The sequence below is a fragment of the Bison bison genome, unplaced genomic scaffold, assembly GCF_000754665.1.
Source record: "Bison bison bison isolate TAMUID 2011002044 unplaced genomic scaffold, Bison_UMD1.0 scf7180017864370, whole genome shotgun sequence".
Classification (NCBI taxonomy): Eukaryota; Metazoa; Chordata; class Mammalia; order Artiodactyla; family Bovidae; genus Bison; species Bison bison.
In genome coordinates, this window is record NW_011494942.1 from 3365409 (window position 1) to 3373937 (window position 8529).

General features: G+C 36.5%; 1 non-coding gene across 1 annotated transcript; it reads right to left on the minus strand.

The window, feature by feature from the left end:
• Positions 1-1282: 1282 nt before the first annotated feature.
• Positions 1283-1354, minus strand: TRNAH-GUG. Its single transcript has one exon. It is a non-coding gene; the product is annotated as a tRNA-His (tRNA).
• Positions 1355-8529: the final 7175 nt, after the last annotated feature.

Sequence of the window (8529 nt, forward strand, 5' to 3'; positions counted from 1 at the left end):
TCTGGGTTCTTGTGAAAGAAAACCAGTGAGTAAATCAATTCATTCTAAGGATCTATGAATTTAAAGTGTTCACCCGTTGCAGGACACAGGCTCACACAGTAAAAGAAAGGAACTCAACTCTAAGGAGTAGAACTCTGTAAATGGTTAGAAAGATATTGTTTGGAGAGAGGGTCAGGACCATTAAAAGGTGGAACATAATCTTTTTTTTTTTTTTTTTAAAGATCACTAATCTCAACATATAGACCTATTTGTATTAAGCAAATCTAAGGATCAGGGACTATGTTACATTTTTATAATGGGAATTGTTTAATTCAGGAAATTTAGGAGAGGTGAAAATGCATTGCTGAGCCGTAAGAACAGAAGGTAGAAGTTTATGGATACGGATTCAACCCATCTGGAGTGTATTCCCATAACCATTGCTGAATAAGTAATACAGATTCTCATTTGGGCAATTTTTGCTTGCAGGTGGCAAAATGAGTCTTCCCCTTTGCCCTAGGGATTTAGAATGTAGAATCTTGGCAAAGCATGAAACTCCTTCAGTTCATGCAGAAAAAGATCTGGGAGTTAATGTTCATTTATTAATTTCTTTAGGGATGAAGTAGGTTAAATTATCAGCAGGAAAGGTAACTGTCTCAGGAAAAGCTAAGGATGACAATTTCTACATTTCCCCACTTAATATGCATCAAGAAGTGAACACTGACCTTCACTGAGTACACCTTTCATTTATTGAGTAATGAAGCAATTTGCTGTCAAATTGTTTTATCAGACCCTATTAGTCACCTGGGATACAATGGATAAGGAAATTAATTTTATTATTTTTGTGGGACTAGAGATCTAGGACTGAGTCTAATTTAGGGAGGCAGGGTAGAACATGTGTGTTCTCTAGATTCTTAAGAAAGAGTGTTTTAATTCTTCTGAAATAATGGGTTGCAAAATGTCTTGTGAGTTGATTTACTTTATATAAGCCCTTAGACTTGATAACAGGAAAACAAGTGCCTCTGTGACTGGAATGTCAGAGAAAAGATACTCTCACAGAAAAAGAATAACTCCCACCTGTCCAACAGTACTTCAGTTTCACCTTTCCATTTTCCTTCAATAGGGTTCAGTTCTACCTAATTCATGGGGAGCACCTTAGGATCAGATAAATTTACTTGAGTGTAGTCACTCAGTCGTGTCTGACTCTTTGCGACCCCATGGACTGTAGTCCGCCAGGCTCCTCTGTCCATGGGTTTCTCCAGGCAAGAATACTGGAGTGGGTTGCCATTTCCTTCTCCAGGGGATCTTCCCAACCCAGGGATTGAACCTGGGTCTTCTGCATCACAGGCAGATGCTTTACCCTCTGAGCCACCAGGGAAGTGGAGCAGACCCCAGATAGGGGAAATATTGGTTCTGGAAGAATTATTTTGAAGCCTGTATCCGTTTAGACTTGTGAGTTGATCCTTCACTCAATTGAGGATGAAACTCATGATCTTTTCTCAATCTTAACAACAATGATTCTATTACCATAAATGGTATTTAATTTTTCCTACTATCAGCAATTACATTAGCTATACATCTGGATCTTATATGAGAATTCAACCAGTATTTTCTAACTCCATCAAAGATCTGAGACTAATTAAAATAGAGTAATGATCTGATTTCATCTTCTGGATGTCTTTCTTTACAAATTGTGCTATCAGAGTATTACAGACATGAACCTTGTTAGCTTTGAATTCTTCTGAAATGTATTTGTTAGCCTATAATGTAATATCAGTGTAATGGTATCAGTCTTTTAAACGGATAATGTAAGAAACATTTTTATCATAAATATTTGTTCTATAATCTTACTATTACCATCTTACTAAATCTTACTAAAAATACCATCCATTTTTACAACTGTCATTGATAAAGACATTCAGAACAAATTTGCATTGTATTTAACATAGAAAGGGCTTCCCTCATGGCTCAGAGGTTAAAGCATCTGCCTGCAATGCGGGAGACCTGGATTCGATCCCTGGGTCTGGAAAATCCTCTGGAGAAGGAAATGGCAACCCACTCCAGTATTCTTGCCTGGAGAATCCCATGGACTGAGGAGCCTGGTGGGCTACAGTCCCCAGGGTTGCAAGGAGTCGGACACGACTGAGTGACTTCACTCACTTTAGCATAGAAAAAATTGTCAAGATTATCTTCTAATGAGATAGAATTAATTAGAATTCTATAACTAACCAAGTTTTGCATATGTCTTCACTTTTAGAAAGCATGAGTTTAAATTAATATTTAATCACTCATACATTGATGTACCATTTATATATTATCGCTATTTTTTTCATTTCTCGGTTTTATATTCAACTTGGGCATGGTAAGGTGCTTTGTCTTTTCTTGAAAACTATTTAATAAATTTTGGGGATATGAGGGAGCTATACATTTGATAAAAATACCTTCATCAAAATAATGGCATTCTGTAAGGTGAATCCATCATAATCTTTAAATTTTAAAAAGACAAAGTCAATAGCACCATACAATGATTTGTTTAGTGTCTCTTTAAGATAAGATAGAGGGAGAAGAATGGGAAGATTAATAAAAATTCTCTCTATTTTAGTTTTCTTGCTTCACTTCTCTCTATAAATTGAATATATACTAATCTAAATCACTGATCCAGGAATAACTTTCAAACTTTGGTTAGAATTTACTCCGTAGAATTTATTATCAGAGTTTGTCTGTTAGCTTGTAAGAGTTTGTCTGTTAGCTTGTAACAACTCAATGACAAGTCTTTGAATGGATCATTCATCTCATTTCAACACCTCAAAAAGTACCTATACCTTTAGCTAATTATTAAGGAAACATGTACAGTTGGACATTGAATTGAGTGGATACAAAAGAGTTCAAACACGTAAAAAGTACAAATGCAAGAAATATCTAAAGTATAAATAAAATTATTTTAAAATTTTGCCAAAAATCACATAATTGGTTGTTTCACACAGAAGTACAATATTAATCATTAGCAGAAATTATAAATATGAGAGCAATGCAGAAATTTTACTGATGGTCGCTGGCAATTGTTGCTTGACTACATGCAGATCAACATTCTTTTTCATATGTAAGTTAAGAGACCTACAGTTATGATGTTAGCATTATGAGATTTTTCTATACATCGAACAAGCATTTTACTTCCAGATAAGCGTCACTCTTCTTTCCTCTTTCATAGAATCCATTAATTTTTACATATATTCTTTCTTATGGCATAGGGCCAACAATATAGGAGATACAAAATGTTTCTCTTTGACTATTTTATGAAGAATATCATCTTGATTTCATCAATCTAATTCTTATTAGAAGTTTTAAGACACATATATGAAAGTACATTTCTTTCTCACTCACTTTGAAAACAAGCAAAAACTAACTTTCTAATTTTTAAAATTTGCATATATTTAAGGCTTCCCTGGTGGCTTAGACTGTAAAGAGTCTGCCTGCAATGTGGAAGACCTGGGTTTGATCCCTAGGTTGGGAAGATCCCATGGAGGAGGGCCTGGAAATCCACTCCAGTATACTTGCCTGGAAAATCCCCATGGACGGAGGAGCCTAGTGGGCTACAGTTCATGGGGTCACAAAGAGTCAGAAACAACTGAGTTGTGATGACTAAGCACAATGCAGCACAAAATATTATTGAAGGGAAAAGCATGTATCTTTCTACTGGTCTCTGAGTCTGGTCAAATTCTTTACACCATTGGAAGCTAAGGGCATTTAATGCTTATTTGCTTCTTTAAAAATAACGCACTCGAATTTTCAGTTTTCTGTTGATGGTGTGGCTGTGTACCCCCAACAGAAAATTAACAACTATAGATGGTCAATACTGACATCAGACTGATTATATTATTTGCAGCTGAAGATGCAGAAGCTCTATCGGGTCAGCAAAAACAAGACCAGGAGCTGACTGTGGCTCAGATCATGCCCTCCTTATTGCAAAATTAGGACTTAAATGAGAAAAAGTAGGGAAAACCACTAGACATTAAGGTATGACCTAAATCAAATTCCTTACAATTAAACAGTGAAAGTGACAAATAAATTCAAGGGATTAGATCTGATAGACAGAGTGCCTGAAGAACTACAGACAGGTTCATAACATTGTACAGGAGGCAGTGATCAAGACCATCTCCAAGAAAAAGAAAGAAAAATGCAAAAAAGCTAAATGGTTGTCTGAGGAGGCCTTACAAATAGCTGAGGAAAGAAGAGAAGCTAAAGATAAAGGAAAAAAGGAAAGCTACACCTATCTGAATGCAGAGTTCCAAAGAATAGCAAGGAGAGATAAGAAAGTCTTCCTCAGTGATCAATGCAAAGAAATAGAAGAAAACAACAGAATGGGGAAGACTCGAGATATCTTCAAGAAAATTAGAGATACCAAGGGAACATTTCATGCAAATATGGGTACAATAAAGGACAGAAATGGTATGGACCTAACAGAAGCAGATGATAGCAAAAAGATGTGGCAAGAGTACAGAAGAAATATACAAAAAACATCTAGTGACCCAGATAACCACTATGGTGTGAGTACGCACCTAAAGCCAGACATCCTAGAATGAGAAGTCAAGTGGGCCATAAGACTCATGTGAACAAAGTTAATGGAGGTGATGGAATTCCAACTGAGCTATTTCAAATCCTAAAAGATGATGCTGTTAAAATGCTTCACTCAATATGCCAGCAGATTTGGAAAACTCTGCAGTGGCTTCAGACCGGAGAGGTCAGTTTTCATTCCAATCCCAAAGAAAGGCAATGCCAAAGAATGTTCAAATTACTGAACAATTGCACTCATTTCACACACTAGCAAAATAATGCTCAAAATTCCCCAAGCCAGGCTTCAACAGTATATCAACCAAGAACATCAGATGTTCAAGTTGGATTTAGAAAAGGCAGAAGAACAACAGATCAAATTGTCAACATCCACTGGATGTTTCTTTGCAGAAAGCAAAGAACTAAAGAGCCTCTTGATGAAAGTGAAAGTGAAAGAGAAGAGTGAAAATGTTGTCTTAAAACTGAACATTCAAAAAACAAAGATCATGGCATCTGGTCCCATCACTTCATAGCAAAAAAGGGGGTAGCAATGCAAACAGCAACAGACTTTATTTTCTTGAGCTCCAAAATCACTGCAGATGGTGACTGCAGCCATGAAATTAAAAGACGCTTGCTCCTTGGAAGAAAAGCTATAACCTACCTAGACAGCATATTAAAAAGTAGAGACGTTACTTTGCCGACAAGTTCTGTCTAGTCAAAGCTATGGTTTTTACAGTAGTCACATGTGGATGTGAGAGTTGGACTATAAAGAAAGCAGAGCACTGAAGAATTGATGCTTTTGAACTGTGGTGTTGGAGAAGACTCTTGAAAGTCCCTTAGACTGCCTGGAGATCCAACCAGCCAATCCTAAAGGAAAGCAGTCCAGACTATTCATTGGAAGGACTGATGCTGAAACTGAAACTCCAATACTTTTGCCACCTGATGAGGAGAAGTGACTACTTAGACAAGACCCTTATGCTGGGAATATTGAAGGCGTTAAGAGAAGGGGATGACAGAAGATGAGATGGTTGATTGGCATCACCAACTCAATGGACATGAGTTTGAGCAAGCTCTGGGCATTGGTGATGAAAAGGCAGCCTGGCTTGCTGCAGTCTGTTAGATTGCTGAGTCGGACATGACTGAGTGACTGAACTGAACTGAACTGGGAGTTTTTAAAATGCCACCCTGAACAGAAAGATATACAGTATTCTACATTCTTGACTTTTACAGTGATAGCTTCTCAGTCCTTGAAATGCTATGCTCCATGTTTAATCAGTTAAATCAATTCAGTATTAAAATTGTGGGTCTTTTGTTGTTGTTATAATCAGTTTGTTCAGTACACTTTGCAACTAAAATTAATTCACCATTCATTTGGGATTAATTTTCAATTCAATTTCTTGACCAAATTGCATTTTTATATTAAATTACATTCTTATGGATCTAAGTTGAGTGTGATTATAATGATTAATAAGGCCATGTACTATGTAAATTAATCATAATTGGCCACAATGATTGCTAAGGTAAATCCCATTATAAAATATTGGATTTGAGAAATTGGAGATAGGGTGGTTGGGTGAGGGGCTTTTACATTATCTTATCAATGATTTGTGGAAATACCAATTAACCTTGAAGAATTATCATTTATTTACTTGTAAATTTGTTTCATTTAGCTCAACGTTACTTTAATGAATGAATGAAAATAGGAATTTCAAAATTCTGCTTCAGATAGCAAAAGAATTGTAACAATCTTTTATATAAACCATCATTTCTTACAAGAAAAAACATTCTTTCTATGTAATTTTGGAATGCATTTTATGGAAGAAAGAAGAATAAGAAAATAGGCTATCATCTGGTGTAAATACTTTGTGAATTTCATTCATATGAGCTATAAAATTTTAAAGCAAAGAAATTTCACGCTGGTACAATGGTATTAACTACCATTTAAAGCAAAATTGACTTTATGAATACATTACAAAATATACATCTAAAGGAAACTCAAGCACACACTCTTTTCTTCACTACTAAATAATCCATAAAAATTTCATTGTAGCTCACTTTTGTACTATATGTTAATGTAAATATTGGGGAGAAGGCTTTGTATAATCTTTTATTCTCCAAGTTGCCTTTATGTAGTCTTCCTCTATTATTTTGCTACCAAACAACATACACAACAGTGGATGGGTTGTTTAGTTTTTTTGTGTCAACTTGACTGGCCTATTGGATGCCCATATAGCTTGATAAAACATTATTTCTGGATATGTCTGTGATGCTATCTATGGAATAGATTAGCATTTAATTGGTAGAACAATATGATGGATCATAGAAAAATCAAAATAATTCCAGAAAAAAATATCTACTTCTGCTTCATCAACTACACTAAAACCTTTGACTGTGTGGATCACAAATAACTGTGGAAAATTCTTAAACAGACAGGAATACCAGACCACCTTACCTGCCTCCTGAGACACCTGTATGCAGGTCAGGAAGCAACAGTTAGAATCAGACATGTAACAACTGACTGGTTCAAAATTGGGAAAGGAGTACATCAAGGCTGTATATTGTCACGCTGCTTACTTAACTTATATGCAGAGTACATCATGTGAAATGCCAGGCTGGATGAAGCACAAGCTGGAATCAAGACTGCCAAGAGAAACACCAACAGCCTCAGATATGCAGATGATAACCACTCTAATGGCAGAAAGTGAAAAGAAACTAAAGAACCTCTTGATGAAAGTGAAAGGGGAGATTGAAAGACCTGGCTTAAAACTCAATATTCAAAAAACCTAAGATCATGGCATCCAATCCTATCACTTCATGGCAAATAGATAGGGAAAAAATGGAAACAGTGACAGATTTTATTTTCTTGGGCTCCAAAATCACTGTGGATAGTGACTGCAGCCTTGGAATTAAAAGACACTTGCTACTTGAAAGAAAAGCTATGACAAACCTAGACAGTGTTTTAAAAAGCAGAGACCTCACTTTGCTGACAAAGATCCATGTAGTCAAAGCTATAGTTTTTCCAGTAGTCATGTTCAGATGTGAGAGTTGTGCCACAATGAAGACTGAACACCCAAGAATTGCTGGAAAGGACTTTGGAGAGTCCTTTGGACATCGAGATCAAACCAGTCAATCCTAAAGGAAATCAACCCTAAATATTCATTGGAAGGACTGATACTGAAGCTGAAGCTCCAAACTTTGGAGGTCTTTATAGTCAAAGCTATGTTTGTTTGTTTGTTTTTTCCAGTAGTCATGCATTGATGTGAGAGTTGGACCATAAAGAAGGCTGAGCAGTGAAGAATTGATACTTCTGAACTGTGGTGCTGGAGAAGACTCTTGAGAGTCTCTTGGACAACAAGGGCATCAAATCAATCAATTCTAAAGAAAATCAATGTTAAATATTCATTAGGAGGACTGATGCTGAAGCTGAAGTTCCAATTTTTGCCCACCAGATGTGAAGAGTTGACTCATTGGAAAATACCCTGGTGCTGGGAATATTGAAGGCAAGAGAAGGGTGAGACAGAGGATGAGATGGTTGGATGCCATTGCTGACTTAATGAACATGAGTTTGAGCATGCTCAGGGAGATGGTGAAGGACAGGTAAACCTGGCATGCTGCAGTCCATGGGGTCACAAAGAGTCAGACAGGACTTAGTGACTGAACAACAACAGCAACCAAGGAAAGATCACCCTAACTGGTAAGAACACTTCTCATCTAATCTGTTGATGACTTGATTAGAACAGAAAAGTGGAAAAAGGGCAAATTTCCTCTCTTTGCTTGAATTGAGACATCCTGTTTTCTTGCTCTGAGACATTAGGCTCTCCTGGTTCTCAAGTTTTAGGACTTTGACTAGGACTTACCACACTGGTTCCTCTAATTCTCAGTCCTTCAAACTGAGACCAACCAACTTTCCTTATTCTCCAGCTTACAGTATGAACACCATGGTCTTCTCAGACTTCATAAATATATAGTACAATTGCTATAATAACTCTCTTCATATATATATAT